Source organism: Lycium barbarum, unplaced genomic scaffold (assembly GCF_019175385.1).
Source record: "Lycium barbarum isolate Lr01 unplaced genomic scaffold, ASM1917538v2 unchr_scaffold_04, whole genome shotgun sequence".
Taxonomy (NCBI): domain Eukaryota; kingdom Viridiplantae; phylum Streptophyta; class Magnoliopsida; order Solanales; family Solanaceae; genus Lycium; species Lycium barbarum.
This window is the reverse complement of record NW_026843401.1, coordinates 632,002-651,731: the sequence shown is the minus strand read 5'-3', so window position 1 is coordinate 651,731 and position 19,730 is coordinate 632,002. Positions and strand designations below refer to the sequence as shown.

Genomic DNA, 19,730 nt, shown 5'->3' with positions numbered 1-19,730 from the left:
AATATTATTCATAATTGATAGTAATATTATTGCAAACGACTTTATGATAAGTCAATTGAAAAGTCTAACCTTTACTGCGTAATTCTGGGTGACTTTTTTTTTCACAATTTTTCCATACTTCCGTCATTGATTAATCATGCTTCGAGACTTCAGAACTTCAATATTTTATATAGAATCCAACTTATTTCTGTGTGATTAATAAGGTAGGCTCAATACATCAAGGATAAGCAAAACTTCGGGTCATTGTTTTAGTGGTTGAAAAGTGCTCGAAGTCCATTTTTGTTTGAAGACCTGTTGTCATTAGCTTAAAGTATTTTATTATTAGGGTTTAGATTTAAGTGTGTTATTTTTTAATGCTTAACTTTATTTCGAATATGTTGCGATCTTTTTAAAGTAAGATATATTCTTAAAACATGCACCATGCACCCAACCAAGACAAGGCATGATTCAAAACAAAAGTGCTCGATTATCAGTGAAGTTTGATGTGGCATGACCTTTAGTAGTTATATAAATTGATAAGATAAAATTATCAAATAATGAGTATAGGGAAAAAAGTAGTTGTAAATTGGTGAAACTTGAAACGGTCATAACTTTGAGCTCGCATGTCCGATTTACGCGATTTATTTTTTGATTTTGCGTATTTTTGCGAGATCTAGCCGCCCAAACTGCCGCAAGGCGGTTTGGCCGAGCCAATTTTTGAAAAAACACTTGTTATCCTATTCAATTTCAATTTTCCTCCAAATTGGTGCACAATTTTCATTCATATTTGGTAAAATTCTAGTGATAAAAAATATATAATTAAAAGCGTCAAGATGCAACACGAGGACTTCCCAGGGGGTCACCACACCTAGTACTACTCTCGCCGAAGCACGCTTAACTTCAGAGTTCTGATGGGATCCGGTGCGTTAGTGCTGGTATGATCGCATCCGTCATTCCTAGCGCTCTAAATTCTATTAAGCCCTTCCCCCCCCCCCCCCCCGCTCTACGCCCACGCTTAACTAAAGCCTGTCCTTTTCACATCTCGGCCCGGGCGTTATTCCTTAAATAGCCTGTCCTTTTCACATCTCGGCCCGGGCGTTATTTTTGCAAAATAATATATAATTAAAAGCGACAAAAGGAGGGATGCAACACGAGGACTTCCCAGGGGGTCACCCATCCTAGTACTACTTTGTAGTTTTATTTGGATAAATTTCTTGTGAAAGTGTCGTCAATTAATTCAAATTTGCACCATATAAAACCTATTGAATGATCCTTCCCACTACAACCTTTCCCTCAGTATTCAGATTTTATATCATAATCATAAACGTTTTGGTCTTTATATAAACTCTCTTATGTTTTAGTATTAATTAAATATTATTCATAATTGATAGTAATATCATTGCAAATGACTTTATGATAAGTCAATTGAAAAGTCTTACCTTTGCTGCGTAATTCTGGGTCTCTTTTTTTCATAATTTTTCCATACTTCCGCCATTGATTAATCATGCTTCGAGACTTCGGAACTTCAATATTTTATATAGAATCCAACTTATTTCTGTGTGATTAATAAGGTAGGCTCAATACATCAACGATAAGAAAAACTTCGGGTCGTTGTTTTAGTGGTTGAAAAGTGCTCGAAGTCCATTTTTGTTTGAAGACCTGTTGTCATTAGCTTAAAGTATTTTATTATTAGGGTTTAGATTTAAGTGTGTTAGTTTTTAATGCTTAACTTTATTTCGAATATGTTGCGATCTTTTAAAAGTAAGATATATTCTTAAAACATGCACCATGCACCCAACCAAGACAAGGCATGATTCAAAACAAAAGTGCTCGATTATCAGTGAAGTTTGATGTGGAATGACCTTTAGTAGTTATATAAATTGATAAGATAAAATTATCAAATAATGAGTATAGGGAAAAAAGTAGTTGTAAATTGGTGAAACTTTAAACGGTCATAACTTTGAGCTTGCACGTCCGATTTACGCGATTTGTTTTTTGATTTTGCGTATTTTTGCGAGATCTAGCCGCCCAAACTGCCGCATGGCAGTTTGGCCGAGCCAATTGTTGAAAAAACACTTGTTATCCCATTCAATTTCAATTTTCCTCCAAATTGGTGCACAATTTTCATTCATATTTAGTAAAATTCTAGTGATAAAAAATATATAATTAAAAGCGACAAAATGAGGGATGCAACACGAGGACTTCCCAGGGGGTCACCACACCTAGTACTACTCTCGCCGAAGCACGCTTAACTTCAGAGTTCTGATGGGATCCGGTGCGTTAGTGCTGGTATGATCGCATCCGTCATTCCTAGCGCTCTAAATTCTATTAAGCCCTTCCCCCCCCCCCCCCAGCTCTACGCCCACGCTTAACTAAAGCCTGTCCTTTTCACATCTCGGCCCGGGCGTTAGCTTACCCACGCTTAACTAAAGCCTGTCCTTTTCACATCTCGGCCCGGGCGTTATTTTTGCAAAATAATATATAATTAAAAGCGACAAAAGGAGGGATGTAACACGAGGACTTCCCAGGGGGTCACCCATCCTAGTACTACTTTGTAGTTTTATTTGGATAAATTTCTTGTGAAAGTGTCGTCAATTAATTCAAATTTGCACCAGATAAAACCTATTGAATGATCCTTCTCACTACAACCTTTCCCTCAGTATTCACATTTTATATCATAATCATAAACTTTTGGTCTTTATATAAACTCTCTTATGTTTTAGTATTAATTAAATATTATTCATAATTGATAGTAATATCATTGCAAACGACTTTATGATAAGTCAATTGAAAAGTCTAACCTTTGCTGCGTAATTCTGGGTCTCTTTTTTTTCACAATTTTTCCATACTTCCGCCATTGATTAATCATGCTTCGAGACTTCGGAACTTCAATATTTTATATAGAATCCAACTTATTTTTGTGTGATTAATAAGATAGGCTCAATACATCAAGGATAAGCAAAACTTCGGGTCGTTGTTTTAGTGGTTGAAAAGTGCTCGAAGTCCATTTTTGTTTGAAGACCAGTTGTCATTAGCTTATAGTTTTTTATTATTAGGGTTTAGATTTAAGTGTGTTATTTTTTAATGCTTAACTTTATTTCGAATATGTTGCGATCTTTTTAAAGTAAGATATATTCTTAAAACATGCACCATGCACCCAACCAAGACAAGGCATGATTCAAAACAAAAGTGCTCGATTATCAGTGAAGTTTGATGTGGCATGACCTTTAGTAGTTATATAAATTGATAAGATAAAATTATCAAATAATGAGTATAGGGAAAAAAGTAGTTGTAAATTGGTGAAACTTTAAACGGTCATAACTTTGAGCTCGCATGTTCGATTTACGCGATTTATTTTTTGATTTTGTGTATTTTTGCGAGATCTAGCCGCCCAAACTGCCGCAAGGCGGTTTGGCCGAGCCAATATTTGAAAAAACACTTGTTATCCTATTCAATTTCAATTTTCCTCCAAATTGGTGCACAATTTTCATTCATATTTAGTAAAATTCTAGTGATAAAAAATATATAATTAAAAGCGACAAGATGCAACACGAGGACTTCCCAGGGGGTCACCACACCTAGTACTACTCTCGCCGAAGCACGCTTAACTTCAGAGTTCTGATGGGATCCGGTGCGTTAGTGCTGGTATGATCGCATCCGTCATTCCTAGCGCTCTAAATTTTATTAAGCCCTTCCCCCCCCCCCCCCCCCAGCTCTACGCCCACGCTTAAGCTAAAGCCCCCCCCCCCCCCAGCTCTACGCCCACGCTTAACTAAAGCCTGTCCTTTTCACATCTCGGCCTGGGCGTTATTTTTGCAAAATAATATATAATTAAAAGCGACAAAAGGAGGGATGCAACACGAGGACTTCCCAGGGGGTCACCCATCCTAGTACTACTTTGTAGTTTTATTTGGATAAATTTCTTGTGAAAGTGTCGTCAATTAATTCAAATTTGCACCACATAAAACCTATTGAATGATCCTTCCCACTACAACCTTTCCCTCAGTATTCAGATTTTATATCATAATCATAAACTTTTGGTCTTTATATAAACTCTCTTATGTTTTAGTATTAATTAAATATTATTCATAATTGATAGTAATATCATTGCAAACGACTTTATGATAAGTCAATTGAAAAGTCTAACCTTTGCTGCGTAATTCTGGGTCTCTTTTTTTTCACAATTTTTCCATACTTCCGCCATTGATTAATCATGCTTCGAGACTTCGGAACTTCAATATTTTATATAGAATCCAACTTATTTTTGTGTGATTAATAAGGTAGGCTCAATACATCAAGGATAAGCAAAACTTCGGGTCGTTGTTTTAGTGGTTGAAAAGTGCTCGAAGTCCATTTTTGTTTGAAGACCAGTTGTCATTAGCTTAAAGTTTTTTATTATTAGGGTTTAGATTTAAGTGTGTTATTTTTTAATGCTTAACTTTATTTCGAATATGTTGCGATCTTTTTAAAGTAAGATATATTCTTAAAACATGCACCATGCACCCAACCAAGACAAGGCATGATTCAAAACAAAAGTGCTCGATTATCAGTGAAGTTTGATGTGGCATGACCTTTAGTAGTTATATAAATTGATAAGATAAAATTATCAAATAATGAGTATAGGGAAAAAAGTAGTTGTAAATTGGTGAAACTTTAAACGGTCATAACTTTGAGCTCGCACGTCCGATTTACGCGATTTGTTTTTTGATTTTGCGTATTTTTGCGAGATCTAGCCGCCCAAACTGCCGCAAGGCGGTTTGGCCGAGCCAATTTTGAAAAAACACTTGTTATCCCATTCAATTTCAATTTTCCTCCAAATTGGTGCACAATTTTCATTCATATTTAGTAAAATTCTAGTGATAAAAAATATATAATTAAAAGCGACAAAAGGAGGGATGCAACACGAGGACTTCCCAGGGGGTCACCACACCTAGTACTACTCTCGCCGAAGCACGCTTAACTTCGAGAGTTCTGATGGGATCCGGTGCGTTAGTGCTGGTATGATCGCATCCGTCATTCCTAGCGCTCTAAATTCTATTAAGCCCTTCCCCCCCCCCCCCCCGCTCTACGCCCACGCTTAACTAAAGCCTGTCCTTTTCACATCTCGGCCCGGGCGTTATTTTTGCAAAATAATATATAATTAAAAGCGACAAAAGGAGGGATGCAACACGAGGACTTCCCAGGGAGGTCACCCATCCTAGTACTACTTTGTAGTTTTATTTGGATAAATTTCTTGTGAAAGTGTCGTCAATTAATTCAAATTTGCACCACATAAAACCTATTGAATGATCCTTCCCACTACAACCTTTCCCTCAGTATTCAGATTTTATATCATAATCATAAACTTTTGGTCTTTATATAAACTCTCTTATCTTTTAGTATTAATTAAATATTATTCATAATTGATAGTAATATCATTGCAAACGACTTTATGATAAGTCAATTGAAAAGTCTAACCTTTGCTGCGTAATTCTGGGTCTCTTTTTTTTCACAATTTTTCCATACTTCCGCCATTGATTAATCATGCTTCGAGACTTCGGAACTTCAATATTTTATATAGAATCCAACTTATTTTGTGTGATTAATAAGGTAGGCTCAATACATCAAGGATAAGCAAAACTTCGGGTCGTTGTTTTAGTGGTTGAAAAGTGCTCGAAGTCCATTTTTGTTTGAAGACCATGTTGTCATTAGCTTAAAGTTTTTATTATTAGGGTTTAGATTTAAGTGTGTTATTTTTTAATGCTTAACTTTATTTCGAATATGTTGCGATCTTTTTAAAGTAAGATATATTATTAAAACATGCACCATGCACCCAACCAAGACAAGGCATGATTCAAAACAAAAGTGCTCGATTATCAGTGAATGTTTGATGTGGCATGACCTTTAGTAGTTATATAAATTGATAAGATAAAATTATCAAATAATGTGTATAGGGAAAAAAGTAGTTGTAAATTGGTGAAACTTTAAACGGTCATAACTTTGCGCTCGCACGTCCGATTTACGCGATTTTTTTTTTGATTTTGCGTATTTTTGCGAGATCTAGCCGCCCAAACTGCCGCAAGGCGGTTTGGCCGAGCCAATTTTTGAAAAAACACTTGTTATCCCATTCAATTTCAATTTTCCTCCAAATTGGTGCACAATTTTCATTCATATTTAGTAAAATTCTAGTGATAAAAAATATATAATTAAAAGCGACAAAATGAGGGATGCAACACGAGGACTTCCCAGGGGGTCACCACACCTAGTACTACTCTCGCCGAAGCACGCTTAACTTCAGAGTTCTGATGGGATCCGGTGCGTTAGTGCTGGTATGATCGCATCCGTCATTCCTAGCGCTCTAAATTCTATTAAGCCCTTCCCCCCCCCCCCCCGGCTCTACGCCCACGCTTAACTAAAAGCCTGTCCTTTTCACATCTCGGCCCGGGCGTTATTTTTGCAAAATAATATATAATTAAAAGCGACAAAAGGAGGGATGCAACACGAGGACTTCCCAGGAGGTCACCCATCCTAGTACTACTTTGTAGTTTTATTTGGATAAATTTCTTGTGAAAGTGTCGTCAATTAATTCAAATTTGCACCACATAAAACCTATTGAATGATCCTTCCCACTACAACCTTTCCCTCAGTATTCAGATTTTATATCATAATCATAAACTTTTGGTCTTTATATAATCTCTCTTATCTTTTAGTATTAATTAAATATTATTCATAATTGATAGTAATATCATTGCAAACGACTTTATGATAAGTCAATTTAAAAGTCTGACGTTGCTGCGTAATTCTGGGTCTCTTTTTTTCACAATTTTTCCATACTTCCGCCATTGATTAATCATGCTTCGAGACTTCGGAACTTCAATATTTTATATAGAATCCAACTTATTTTTGTGTGATTAATAAGGTAGGCTCAATACATCAAGGATAAGCAAAACTTCGGGTCGTTGTTTTAGTGGTTGAAAAGTGCTCGAAGTCCATTTTTGTTTGAAGACCATGTTGTCATTAGCTTAAAGTTTTTATTATTAGGGTTTAGATTTAAGTGTGTTATTTTTTAATGCTTAACTTTATTTCGAATATGTTGCGATCTTTTTAAAGTAAGATATATTATTAAAACATGCACCATGCACCCAACCAAGACAAGGCATGATTCAAAACAAAAGTGCTCGATTATCAGTGAAGTTTGATGTGGCATGACCTTTAGTAGTTATATAAATTGATAAGATAAAATTATCAAATAATGAGTATAGGGAAAAAAGTAGTTGTAAATTGGTGAAACTTTAAACGGTCATAACTTTGCGCTCGCACGTCCGATTTACGCGATTTTTTTTTTGATTTTGCGTATTTTTGCGAGATCTAGCCGCCCAAACTGCCGCAAGGCGGTTTGGCCGAGCCAATTTTTGAAAAAACACTTGTTATCCCATTCAATTTCAATTTTCCTCCAAATTGGTGCACAATTTTCATTCATATTTAGTAAAATTCTAGTGATAAAAAATATATAATTAAAAGCGACAAAATGAGGGATGCAACACGATGACTTCCCAGGGGGTCACCCATCCTAGTACTACTCTCGCCCAAGCACGCTTAACTTCGGAGTTCTGATGGGATCCGGTGCGTTAGTGCTGGTATGATCGCATCCGTCATTCCTAGCGCTCTAAATTCTATTAAGCCCTTTCATCCCCGCGCCCACGCTTAACTAAAAGCCTGTCCTTTTCACATCTCGGCCCGGACGTTATTTTTGCAAAAAATATATAATTAAAAGCGACAAAAGGAGGGATGCAACACGAGGACTTCCGAGGGGGTCACCCATCCTAGTACTACTCTCGCCCAGGCACGCTTAACTTCGGAGTTCTGATGGGATCCGGTGCGTTAGTGCTGGTATGATCGCATCCGTCATTCCTAGCGCTCTAAATTCTATTAAGCCCTTTCCTCCCCGCGTCCACGCTTAACTAAAAGCCTGTCCTTTTCACATCTCGGCCCGGGCGTTATTTTTGCAAAATAATATATAATTAAAAGCGACAAAAGGAGGGATGCAACACGAGGACTTCCCAGGAGGTCACCCATCCTAGTACTACTTTGTAGTTTTATTTGGATAAATTTCTTGTGAAAGTGTCGTCAATTAATTCAAATTTGCACCACATAAAACCTATTGAATGATCCTTCCCACTACAACCTTTCCCTCAGTATTCAGATTTTATATCATAATCATAAACTTTTGGTCTTTATATAAACTCTCTTATCTTTTAGTATTAATTAAATATTATTCATAATTGATAGTAATATCATTGCAAACGACTTTATGATAAGTCAATTGAAAAGTCTAACCTTTACTGCGTAATTCTGGGTGCTCTTTTTTTTCACAATTTTTCCATACTTCCGCCATTGATTAATCATGCTTCGAGACTTCGGAACTTCAATATTTTATATAGAATCCAACTTATTTTTGTGTGATTAATAAGGTAGGCTCAATACATCAAGGATAAGCAAAACTTCGGGTCGTTGTTTTAGTGGTTGAAAAGTGCTCGAAGTCCATTTTTGTTTGAAGACCAGTTGTCATTAGCTTAAAGTTTTTTATTATTAGGGTTTAGATTTAAGTGTGTTATTTTTTAATGCTTAACTTTATTTCGAATATGTTGCGATCTTTTAAAGTAAGATATATTATTAAAACATGCACCATGCACCCAACCAAGACAAGGCATGATTCAAAACAAAAGTGCTCGATTATCAGTGATGTTTGATGTGGCATGACCTTTAGTAGTTATATAAATTGATAAGATAAAATTATCAAATAATGAGTATAGGGAAAAAAGTAGTTGTAAATTGGTGAAACTTTAAACGGTCATAACTTTGCGCTCGCACGTCCGATTTACGCGATTTGTTTTTTGATTTTGCGTATTTTTGCGAGATCTAGCCGCCCAAACTGCCGCAAGGCGGTTTGGCCGAGCCGATTTTTGAAAAAAACACTCGTTATCCCATTCAATTTCAATTTTCCTCCAAATGGGTGCACAATTTTCATTCATATTTAGTAAAATTCTAGTGATAAAAAATATATAATTAAAAGCGACAAAAGGAGGTATGCAACACGAGGACTTCCGAGGGGGTCACCCATCCTAGTACTATCTCTCGCCCGAAGCACGCTTTACTTCGGAGTTCTGATGGGATCCGGTGCGTTAGTGCTGGTATGATCGCATCCGTCATTCCTAGCGCTCTAAATTCTATTAAGCCCTTTCCTCCCCGCGTCCACGCTTAACTAAAAGCCTGTCCTTTTCACATCTCGGCCCGGGCGTTATTTTTGCAAAATAATATATAATTAAAAGCGACAAAAGGAGGGATGCAACACGAGGACTTCCCAGGAGGTCACCCATCCTAGTACTACTTTGTAGTTTTATTTGTATAAATTTCTTGTGAAAGTGTCGTCAATTAATTCAAATTTGCACCACATAAAACCTATTGAATGATCCTTCCCACTACAACCTTTCCCTCAGTATTCAGATTTTATATCATAATCATAAACTTTTGGTCTTTATATAAACTCTCTTATCTTTTAGTATTAATTAAATATTATTCATAATTGATAGTAATATCATTGCAAACGACTTTATGATAAGTCAATTGAAAAGTCTAACCTTTACTGCGTAATTCTGGGTGCTCTTTTTTTTCACAATTTTTCCATACTTCCGCCATTGATTAATCATGCTTCGAGACTTCGGAACTTCAATATTTTATATAGAATCCAACTTATTTTTGTGTGATTAATAAGGTAGGCTCAATACATCAAGGATAAGCAAAACTTCGGGTCGTTGTTTTAGTGGTTGAAAAGTGCTCGAAGTCCATTTTTGTTTGAAGACCAGTTGTCATTAGCTTAAAGTTTTTTATTATTAGGGTTTAGATTTAAGTGTGTTATTTTTTAATGCTTAACTTTATTTCGAATATGTTGCGATCTTTTTAAAGTAAGATATATTATTAAAACATGCACCATGCACCCAACCAAGACAAGGCATGATTCAAAACAAAAGTGCTCGATTATCAGTGATGTTTGATGTGGCATGACCTTAAGTAGTTATATAAATTGATAAGATAAAATTATCAAATAATGAGTATAGGGAAAAAAGTAGTTGTAAATTGGTGAAACTTTAAACGGTCATAACTTTGCGCTCGCACGTCCGATTTACGCGATTTGTTTTTTGATTTTGCGTATTTTTGCGAGATCTAGCCGCCCAAACTGCCGCAAGGCGGTTTGGCCGAGCCGATTTTTGAAAAAACACTTGTTATCCCATTCAATTTCAATTTTCCTCCAAATTGGTGCACAATTTTCATTCATATTTAGTAAAATTCTAGTGATAAAAAATATATAATTAAAAGCGACAAAATGAGGGATGCAACACGATGACTTCCCAGGGGGTCACCCATCCTAGTACTATTCTCTCGCCCAAGCCCGCTTTACTTCGGAGTTCTGATGGGATCCGGTGCGTTAGTGCTGGTATGATCGCATCCGTCATTCCTAGCGCTCTAAATTCTATTAAGCCCTTTCATCCCCGCGCCAACGCTTAACTAAAAGCCTGTCCTTTTCACATCTCGGCCCGGACGTTATTTTTGCAAAAAATATATAATTAAAAGCGACAAAAGGAGGGATGCAACACGAGGACTTCCGAGGGGGTCACCCATCCTAGTACTACTCTCGCCCAGGCACGCTTAACTTCGGAGTTCTGATGGGATCCGGTGCGTTAGTGCTGGTATGATCGCATCCGTCATTCCTAGCGCTCTAAATTCTATTAAGCCCTTTCCTCCCCGCGTCCACGCTTAACTAAAAGCCTGTCCTTTTCACATCTCGGCCCGGGCGTTATTTTTGCAAAATAATATATAATTAAAAGCGACAAAAGGAGGGATGCAACACGAGGACTTCCCAGGAGGTCACCCATCCTAGTACTACTTTGTAGTTTTATTTGTATAAATTTCTTGTGAAAGTGTCGTCAATTAATTCAAATTTGCACCACATAAAACCTATTGAATGATCCTTCCCACTACAACCTTTCCCTCAGTATTCAGTTTTATATCATAATCATAAACTTTTGGTCTTTATATAAACTCTCTTATCTTTTAGTATTAATTAAATATTATTCATAATTGATAGTAATATCATTGCAAACGACTTTATGATAAGTCAATTGAAAAGTCTAACCTTTACTGCGTAATTCTGGGTGTCTTTTTTTTCACAATTTTTCCATACTTCCGCCATTGATTAATCATGCTTCGAGACTTCGGAACTTCAATATTTTATATAGAATCCAACTTATTTTTGTGTGATTAATAAGGTAGGCTCAATACATCAAGGATAAGCAAAACTTCGGGTCGTTGTTTTAGTGGTTGAAAAGTGCTCGAAGTCCATTTTTGTTTGAAGACCAGTTGTCATTAGCTTAAAGTTTTTATTATTAGGGTTTAGATTTAAGTGTGTTATTTTTTAATGCTTAACTTTATTTCGAATATGTTGCGATCTTTTTAAAGTAAGATATATTATTAAAACATGCACCATGCACCCAACCAAGACAAGGCATGATTCAAAACAAAAGTGCTCGATTATAAGTGATGTTTGATGTGGCATGACCTTAAGTAGTTATATAAATTGATAAGATAAAATTATCAAATAATGAGTATAGGGAAAAAAGTAGTTGTAAATTGGTGAAACTTTAAACGGTCATAACTTTGCGCTCGCACGTCCGATTTACGCGATTTGTTTTTTGATTTTGCGTATTTTTGCGAGATCTAGCCGCCCAAACTGCCGCAAGGCGGTTTGGCCGAGCCGATTTTTGAAAAAACACTTGTTATCCCATTCAATTTCAATTTTCCTCCAAATTGGTGCACAATTTTCATTCATATTTAGTAAAATTCTAGTGATAAAAAATATATAATTAAAAGCGACAAAATGAGGGATGCAACACGATGACTTCCCAGGGGGTCACCCATCTTAGTACTACTCTCGCCCAAGCACGCTTTACTTCGGAGTTCTGATGGGATCCGGTGCGTTAGTGCTGGTATGATCGCATCCGTCATTCCTAGCGCTCTAAATTCTATTAAGCCCTTTCATCCCCGCGCCCACGCTTAACTAAAAGCCTGTCCTTTTCACATCTCGGCCCGGACGTTATTTTTGCAAAAAATATATAATTAAAAGCGACAAAAGGAGGGATGCAACACGAGGACTTCCCAGGGGGTCACCCATCCTAGTACTACTCTCGCCCAAGCACGCTTAACTTCGGAGTTCTGATGGGATCCGGTGCGTTAGTGCTGGTATGATCGCATCCGTCATTCCTAGCGCTCTAAATTCTATTAAGCCCTTTCCTCCCCGCGTCCACGCTTAACTAAAAGCCTGTCCTTTTCACATCTCGGCCCGGGCGTTATTTTTGCAAAATAATATATAATTAAAAGCGACAAAAGGAGGGATGCAACACGAGGACTTCCCAGGAGGTCACCCATCCTAGTACTACTTTGTAGTTTTATTTGTATAAATTTCTTGTGAAAGTGTCGTCAATTAATTCAAATTTGCACCACATAAAACCTATTGAATGATCCTTCCCACTACAACCTTTCCCTCAGTATTCAGTTTTATATCATAATCATAAACTTTTGGTCTTTATATAAACTCTCTTATCTTTTAGTATTAATTAAATATTATTCATAATTGATAGTAATATCATTGCAAACGACTTTATGATAAGTCAATTGAAAAGTCTAACCTTTACTGCGTAATTCTGGGTGACCTTTTTTTTCACAATTTTTCCATACTTCCGCCATTGATTAATCATGCTTCGAGACTTCGGAACTTCAATATTTTATATAGAATCCAACTTATTTTTGTGTGATTAATAAGGTAGGCTCAATACATCAAGGATAAGCAAAACTTCGGGTCGTTGTTTTAGTGGTTGAAAAGTGCTCGAAGTCCATTTTTGTTTGAAGACCTGTTGTCATTAGCTTAAAGTATTTTATTATTAGGGTTTAGATTTAAGTGTGTTATTTTTTAATGCTTAACTTTATTTCGAATATGTTGCGATCTTTTTAAAGTAAGATATATTATTAAAACATGCACCATGCACCCAACCAAGACAAGGCATGATTCAAAACAAAAGTGCTCGATTATCAGTTCATGTTTGATGTGGCATGACCTTTAGTAGTTATATAAATTGATAAGATAAAATTATCAAATAATGAGTATAGGGAAAAAAGTAGTTGTAAATTGGTGAAACTTTAAACGGTCATAACTTTGCGCTCGCACGTCCGATTTACGCGATTTGTTTTTTGATTTTGCGTATTTTTGCGAGATCTAGCCGCCCAAACTGCCGCAAGGCGGTTTGGCCGAGCCGATTTTTGAAAAAAATACCTGTTATCCCATTCAATTTCAATTTTGCTCCAAATTGGTGCACAATTTTCATTCATCTTTAGTAAAATTCTAGTGATAAAAAATATATAATTAAAAGCGACAAAAGGAGGGATGCAACACGAGGACTTCCCAGGGGGTCACCCATCCTAGTACTACTCTCGCCCAAGCACGCTTAACTTCGGAGTTCTGATGGGATCCGGTGCGTTAGTGCTGGTATGATCGCATCCGTCATTCCTAGCGCTCTAAATTCTATTAAGCCCTTTCCTCCCCGCGCCCACGCTTAACTAAAAGCCTGTCCTTTTCACATCTCGGCCCGGGCGTTATTTTTGCAAAATAATATATAATTAAAAGCGACAAAAGGAGGGATGCAACACGAGGACTTCCCAGGAGGTCACCCATCCTAGTACTACTTTGTAGTTTTATTTGGATAAATTTCTTGTGAAAGTGTCGTCAATTAATTCAAATTTGCACCACATAAAACCTATTGAATGATCCTTCCCACTACAACCTTTCCCTCAGTATTCAGATTTTATATCATAATCATAAACTTTTGGTCTTTATATAAACTCTCTTATCTTTTAGTATTAATTAAATATTATTCATAATTGATAGTAATATCATTGCAAACGACTTTATGATAAGTCAATTGAAAAGTCTAACCTTTACTGCGTAATTCTGGGTGACTCTTTTTTTTCACAATTTTTCCATACTTCCGCCATTGATTAATCATGCTTCGAGACTTCGGAACTTCAATATTTTATATAGAATCCAACTTATTTTTGTGTGATTAATAAGGTAGGCTCAATACATCAAGGATAAGCAAAACTTCGGGTCGTTGTTTTAGTGGTTGAAAAGTGCTCGAAGTCCATTTTTGTTTGAAGACCTATTGTCATTAGCTTAAAGTTTTTTATTATTAGGGTTTAGATTTAAGTGTGTTATTTTTTAATGCTTAACTTTATTTCGAATATGTTGCGATCTTTTTAAAGTAAGATATATTATTAAAACATGCACCATGCACCCAACCAAGACAAGGCATGATTCAAAACAAAAGTGCTCGATTATAAGTGATGTTTGATGTGGCATGACCTTAAGTAGTTATATAAATTGATAAGATAAAATTATCAAATAATGAGTATAGGGAAAAAAGTAGTTGTAAATTGGTGAAACTTTAAACGGTCATAACTTTGCGCTCGCACGTCCGATTTACGCGATTTGTTTTTTGATTTTGCGTATTTTTGCGAGATCTAGCCGCCCAAACTGCCGCAAGGCGGTTTGGCCGAGCCGATTTTTGAAAAAACACCTGTTATCCCATTCAATTTCAATTTTGCTCCAAATTGGTGCACAATTTTCATTCATCTTTAGTAAAATTCTAGTGATAAAAAATATATAATTAAAAGCGACAAAAGGAGGGATGCAACACGAGGACTTCCCAGGGGGTCACCCATCCTAGTACTACTCTCGCCCAAGCACGCTTTACTTCGGAGTTCTGATGGGATCCGGTGCGTTAGTGCTGGTATGATCGCATCCGTCATTCCTAGCGCTCTAAATTCTATTAAGCCCTTTCCTCCCCGCGCCCACGCTTAACTAAAAGCCTGTCCTTTTCACATCTCGGCCCGGACGTTATTTTTGCAAAAAATATATAATTAAAAGCGACAAAAGGAGGGATGCAACACGAGGACTTCCGAGGGGGTCACCCATCCTAGTACTACTCTCGCCCAGGCACGCTTAACTTCGGAGTTCTGATGGGATCCGGTGCGTTAGTGCTGGTATGATCGCATCCGTCATTCCTAGCGCTCTAAATTCTATTAAGCCCTTTCCTCCCCGCGTCCACGCTTAACTAAAAGCCTGTCCTTTTCACATCTCGGCCCGGGCGTTATTTTTGCAAAATAATATATAATTAAAAGCGACAAAAGGAGGGATGCAACACGAGGACTTCCCAGGAGGTCACCCATCCTAGTACTACTTTGTAGTTTTATTTGGATAAATTTCTTGTGAAAGTGTCGTCAATTAATTCAAATTTGCACCACATAAAACCTATTGAATGATCCTTCCCACTACAACCTTTCCCTCAGTATTCAGATTTTATATCATAATCATAAACTTTTGGTCTTTATATAATCTCTCTTATCTTTTAGTATTAATTAAATATTATTCATAATTGATAGTAATATCATTGCAAACGACTTTATGATAAGTCAATTGAAAAGTCTAACCTTTACTGCGTAATTCTGGGTGCTCTTTTTTTTCACAATTTTTCCATACTTCCGCCATTGATTAATCATGCTTCGAGACTTCGGAACTTCAATATTTTATATAGAATCCAACTTATTTTTGTGTGATTAATAAGGTAGGCTCAATACATCAAGGATAAGCAAAACTTCGGGTCGTTGTTTTAGTGGTTGAAAAGTGCTCGAAGTCCATTTTTGTTTGAAGACCAGTTGTCATTAGCTTAAAGTTTTTTATTATTAGGGTTTAGATTTAAGTGTGTTATTTTTTAATGCTTAACTTTATTTCGAATATGTTGCGATCTTTTTAAAGTAAGATATATTATTAAAACATGCACCATGCACCCAACCAAGACAAGGCATGATTCAAAACAAAAGTGCTCGATTATCAGTGATGTTTGATGTGGCATGACCTTTAGTAGTTATATAAATTGATAAGATAAAATTATCAAATAATGAGTATAGGGAAAAAAGTAGTTGTAAATTGGTGAAACTTTAAACGGTCATAACTTTGCGCTCGCACGTCCGATTTACGCGATTTGTTTTTTGATTTTGCGTATTTTTGCGAGATCTAGCCGCCCAAACTGCCGCAAGGCGGTTTGGCCGAGCCGATTTTTGAAAAAACACCTGTTATCCCATTCAATTTCAATTTTTCTCCAAATTGGTGCACAATTTTCATTCATCTTTAGTAAAATTCTAGTGATAAAAAATATATAATTAAAAGCGACAAAAGGAGGGATGCAACACGAGGACTTCCCAGGGGGTCACCCATCCTAGTACTACTCTCGCCCAAGCACGCTTAACTTCGGAGTTCTGATGGGATCCGGTGCGTTAGTGCTGGTATGATCGCATCCGTCATTCCTAGCGCTCTAAATTCTATTAAGCCCTTTCCTCCCCCCTGGCTCTGCGCCCACGCTTAACTAAAAGCCTGTCCTTTTCACATCTCGGCCCGGGCGTTATTTTTGCAAAATAATATATAATTAAAAGCGACAAAAGGAGGGATGCAACACGAGGACTTCCCAGGAGGTCACCCATCCTAGTACTACTTTGTAGTTTTATTTGGATAAATTTCTTGTGAAAGTGTCGTCAATTAATTCAAATTTGCACCACATAAAACCTATTGAATGATCCTTCCCACTACAACCTTTCCCTCAGTATTCAGATTTTATATCATAATCATAAACTTTTGGTCTTTATATAATCTCTCTTATCTTTTAGTATTAATTAAATATTATTCATAATTGATAGTAATATCATTGCAAACGACTTTATGATAAGTCAATTGAAAAGTCTAACCTTTACTGCGTAATTCTGGGTGCTCTTTTTTTTCACAATTTTTCCATACTTCCGCCATTGATTAATCATGCTTCGAGACTTCGGAACTTCAATATTTTATATAGAATCCAACTTATTTTTGTGTGATTAATAAGGTAGGCTCAATACATCAAGGATAAGCAAAACTTCGGGTCGTTGTTTTAGTGGTTGAAAAGTGCTCGAAGTCCATTTTTGTTTGAAGACCAGTTGTCATTAGCTTAAAGTTTTTTATTATTAGGGTTTAGATTTAAGTGTGTTATTTTTTAATGCTTAACTTTATTTCGAATATGTTGCGATCTTTTTAAAGTAAGATATATTATTAAAACATGCACCATGCACCCAACCAAGACAAGGCATGATTCAAAACAAAAGTGCTCGATTATAAGTGATGTTTGATGTGGCATGACCTTAAGTAGTTCTATAAATTGATAAGATAAAATTATAAAATAATGAGTATAGGGAAAAAAGTAGTTGTAAATTGGTGAAACTTTAAACGGTCATAACTTTGCGCTCGCACGTCCGATTTACGCGATTTGTTTTTTTGATTTTGCGTATTTTTGCGAGATCTAGCCGCCCAAACTGCCGCAAGGCGGTTTGGCCGAGCCGATTTTTGAAAAAACACTTGTTATCCCATTCAATTTCAATTTTCCTCCAAATTGGTGCACAATTTTCATTCATCTTTAGTAAAATTCTAGTGATAAAAAATATATAATTAAAAGCGACAAAATGAGGGATGCAACACGAGGACTTCCCAGGGGGTCACCCATCCTAGTACTACTCTCGCCCAAGCACGCTTTACTTCGGAGTTCTGATGGGATCCGGTGCGTTAGTGCTGGTATGATCGCATCCGTCATTCCTAGCGCTCTAAATTCTATTAAGCCCTTTCATCCCCGCGCCAACGCTTAACTAAAAGCCTGTCCTTTTCACATCTCGGCCCGGACGTTATTTTTGCAAAAAATATATAATTAAAAGCGACAAAAGGAGGGATGCAACACGAGGACTTCCCGAGGGGGTCACCCATCCTAGTACTACTCTCGCCCAGGCACGCTTAACTTCGGAGTTCTGATGGGATCCGGTGCGTTAGTGCTGGTATGATCGCATCCGTCATTCCTAGCGCTCTAAATTCTATTAAGCCCTTTCCTCCCCGCGTCCACGCTTAACTAAAAGCCTGTCCTTTTCACATCTCGGCCCGGGCGTTATTTTTGCAAAATAATATATAATTAAAAGCGACAAAAGGAGGGATGCAACACGAGGACTTCCCAGGAGGTCACCCATCCTAGTACTACTTTGTAGTTTTATTTGTATAAATTTCTTGTGAAAGTGTCGTCAATTAATTCAAATTTGCACCACATAAAACCTATTGAATGATCCTTCCCACTACAACCTTTCCCTCAGTATTCAGATTTTATATCATAATCATAAACTTTTGGTCTTTATATAAACTCTCTTATCTTTTAGTATTAATTAAATATTATTCATAATTGATAGTAATATCATTGCAAACGACTTTATGATAAGTCAATTGAAAAGTCTAACCTTTACTGCGTAATTCTGGGTGCTCTTTTTTTTTCACAATTTTTCCATACTTCCGCCATTGATTAATCATGCTTCGAGACTTCGGAACTTCAATATTTTATATAGAATCCAACTTATTTTTGTGTGATTAATAAGGTAGGCTCAATACATCAAGGATAAGCAAAACTTCGGGTCGTTGTTTTAGTGGTTGAAAAGTGCTCGAAGTCCATTTTTGTTTGAAGACCAGTTGTCATTAGCTTAAAGTTTTTTATTATTAGGGTTTAGATTTAAGTGTGTTATTTTTTAATGCTTAACTTTATTTGGAATATGTTGCGATCTTTCTAACGTAAGATATATTATTAAAACATGCACCATGCACCCAACCAAGACAAGGCATGATTCAAAACAAAAGTGCTCGATTATCAGTGATGTTTGATGTGGCATGACCTTAAGTAGTTATATAAATTGATAAGATAAAATTATCAAATAATGAGTATAGGGAAAAAAGTAGTTGTAAATTGGTGAAACTTTAAACGGTCATAACTTTGCGCTCGCACGTCCGATTTACGCGATTTTTTTTTTTGATTTTGCGTATTTTTGCGAGATCTAGCCGCCCAAACTGCCGCAAGGTGGTTTGGCCGAGCCGATTTTTGAAAAAACACTTGTTATCCCATTCAATTTCAATTTTCCTCCAAATTGGTGCCCAATTTTCATTCATATTTAGTAAAATTCTAGTGATAAAATTATATAATTAAAAGCGACAAAATGAGGGATGCAACACGATGACTTCCCAGAGGGTCACCCATCCTAGTACTATTCTCTCGCCCAAGCCCGCTTTACTTCGGAGTTCTGATGGGATCCGGTGCGTTAGTGCTGGTATGATCGCATCCGTCATTCCTAGCGCTCTAAATTCTATTAAGCCCTTTCATCCCCGCGCCCACGCTTAACTAAAAGCCTGTCCTTTTCACATCTCGGCCCGGACGTTATTTTTGCAAAAAATATATAATTAAAAGCGACAAAAGGAGGGATGCAACACGAGGACTTCCGAGGGGGTCACCCATCCTAGTACTACTCTCGCCCAGGCACGCTTAACTTCGGAGTTCTGATGGGATCCGGTGCGTTAGTGCTGGTATGATCGCATCCGTCATTCCTAGCGCTCTAAATTCTATTAAGCCCTTTCCTCCCCGCGTCCACGCTTAACTAAAAGCCTGTCCTTTTCACATCTCGGCCCGGGCGTTATTTTTGCAAAATAATATATAATTAAAAGCGACAAAAGGAGGGATGCAACACGAGGACTTCCCAGGAGGTCACCCATCCTAGTACTACTTTGTAGTTTT

At 36.8% G+C, this 19,730-nt stretch overlaps 20 non-coding genes across 20 annotated transcripts; all 20 read right to left on the bottom strand.

The window, feature by feature from the left end:
• Positions 1–809: 809 nt before the first annotated feature.
• On the bottom strand, positions 810–928 carry LOC132625499 (5S ribosomal RNA). Its single transcript, XR_009576839.1, has one exon. It is a non-coding gene; the product is annotated as a 5S ribosomal RNA (ribosomal RNA).
• A 1,235-nt stretch (positions 929–2,163) lies between these two features.
• Positions 2,164–2,282, bottom strand: LOC132625559 (5S ribosomal RNA). The gene has a single exon (XR_009576898.1). It is a non-coding gene; the product is annotated as a 5S ribosomal RNA (ribosomal RNA).
• A 1,237-nt stretch (positions 2,283–3,519) lies between these two features.
• On the bottom strand, positions 3,520–3,638 carry LOC132625497 (5S ribosomal RNA). Its single transcript, XR_009576837.1, has one exon. It is a non-coding gene; the product is annotated as a 5S ribosomal RNA (ribosomal RNA).
• Positions 3,639–4,871: 1,233 nt separating this feature from the next.
• LOC132625506 (5S ribosomal RNA) lies at positions 4,872–4,991 on the bottom strand. The gene has a single exon (XR_009576846.1). It is a non-coding gene; the product is annotated as a 5S ribosomal RNA (ribosomal RNA).
• Positions 4,992–6,182: 1,191 nt separating this feature from the next.
• On the bottom strand, positions 6,183–6,301 carry LOC132625558 (5S ribosomal RNA). Its single transcript, XR_009576897.1, has one exon. It is a non-coding gene; the product is annotated as a 5S ribosomal RNA (ribosomal RNA).
• A 1,189-nt stretch (positions 6,302–7,490) lies between these two features.
• On the bottom strand, positions 7,491–7,609 carry LOC132625518 (5S ribosomal RNA). The gene has a single exon (XR_009576857.1). It is a non-coding gene; the product is annotated as a 5S ribosomal RNA (ribosomal RNA).
• A 134-nt stretch (positions 7,610–7,743) lies between these two features.
• Positions 7,744–7,862, bottom strand: LOC132625514 (5S ribosomal RNA). The gene has a single exon (XR_009576854.1). It is a non-coding gene; the product is annotated as a 5S ribosomal RNA (ribosomal RNA).
• A 1,180-nt stretch (positions 7,863–9,042) lies between these two features.
• On the bottom strand, positions 9,043–9,163 carry LOC132625493 (5S ribosomal RNA). Its single transcript, XR_009576834.1, has one exon. It is a non-coding gene; the product is annotated as a 5S ribosomal RNA (ribosomal RNA).
• Positions 9,164–10,343: 1,180 nt separating this feature from the next.
• On the bottom strand, positions 10,344–10,464 carry LOC132625554 (5S ribosomal RNA). Its single transcript, XR_009576893.1, has one exon. It is a non-coding gene; the product is annotated as a 5S ribosomal RNA (ribosomal RNA).
• A 134-nt stretch (positions 10,465–10,598) lies between these two features.
• Positions 10,599–10,717, bottom strand: LOC132625513 (5S ribosomal RNA). Its single transcript, XR_009576853.1, has one exon. It is a non-coding gene; the product is annotated as a 5S ribosomal RNA (ribosomal RNA).
• Positions 10,718–11,894: 1,177 nt separating this feature from the next.
• On the bottom strand, positions 11,895–12,013 carry LOC132625528 (5S ribosomal RNA). Its single transcript, XR_009576867.1, has one exon. It is a non-coding gene; the product is annotated as a 5S ribosomal RNA (ribosomal RNA).
• Positions 12,014–12,147: 134 nt separating this feature from the next.
• LOC132625532 (5S ribosomal RNA) lies at positions 12,148–12,266 on the bottom strand. Its single transcript, XR_009576871.1, has one exon. It is a non-coding gene; the product is annotated as a 5S ribosomal RNA (ribosomal RNA).
• A 1,181-nt stretch (positions 12,267–13,447) lies between these two features.
• LOC132625521 (5S ribosomal RNA) lies at positions 13,448–13,566 on the bottom strand. Its single transcript, XR_009576860.1, has one exon. It is a non-coding gene; the product is annotated as a 5S ribosomal RNA (ribosomal RNA).
• A 1,181-nt stretch (positions 13,567–14,747) lies between these two features.
• Positions 14,748–14,866, bottom strand: LOC132625555 (5S ribosomal RNA). The gene has a single exon (XR_009576894.1). It is a non-coding gene; the product is annotated as a 5S ribosomal RNA (ribosomal RNA).
• Positions 14,867–15,000: 134 nt separating this feature from the next.
• Positions 15,001–15,119, bottom strand: LOC132625512 (5S ribosomal RNA). Its single transcript, XR_009576852.1, has one exon. It is a non-coding gene; the product is annotated as a 5S ribosomal RNA (ribosomal RNA).
• A 1,180-nt stretch (positions 15,120–16,299) lies between these two features.
• On the bottom strand, positions 16,300–16,418 carry LOC132625491 (5S ribosomal RNA). Its single transcript, XR_009576832.1, has one exon. It is a non-coding gene; the product is annotated as a 5S ribosomal RNA (ribosomal RNA).
• Positions 16,419–17,608: 1,190 nt separating this feature from the next.
• LOC132625543 (5S ribosomal RNA) lies at positions 17,609–17,727 on the bottom strand. The gene has a single exon (XR_009576883.1). It is a non-coding gene; the product is annotated as a 5S ribosomal RNA (ribosomal RNA).
• A 134-nt stretch (positions 17,728–17,861) lies between these two features.
• Positions 17,862–17,981, bottom strand: LOC132625524 (5S ribosomal RNA). Its single transcript, XR_009576863.1, has one exon. It is a non-coding gene; the product is annotated as a 5S ribosomal RNA (ribosomal RNA).
• A 1,181-nt stretch (positions 17,982–19,162) lies between these two features.
• Positions 19,163–19,283, bottom strand: LOC132625556 (5S ribosomal RNA). The gene has a single exon (XR_009576895.1). It is a non-coding gene; the product is annotated as a 5S ribosomal RNA (ribosomal RNA).
• A 134-nt stretch (positions 19,284–19,417) lies between these two features.
• LOC132625509 (5S ribosomal RNA) lies at positions 19,418–19,536 on the bottom strand. The gene has a single exon (XR_009576849.1). It is a non-coding gene; the product is annotated as a 5S ribosomal RNA (ribosomal RNA).
• Positions 19,537–19,730: the final 194 nt, after the last annotated feature.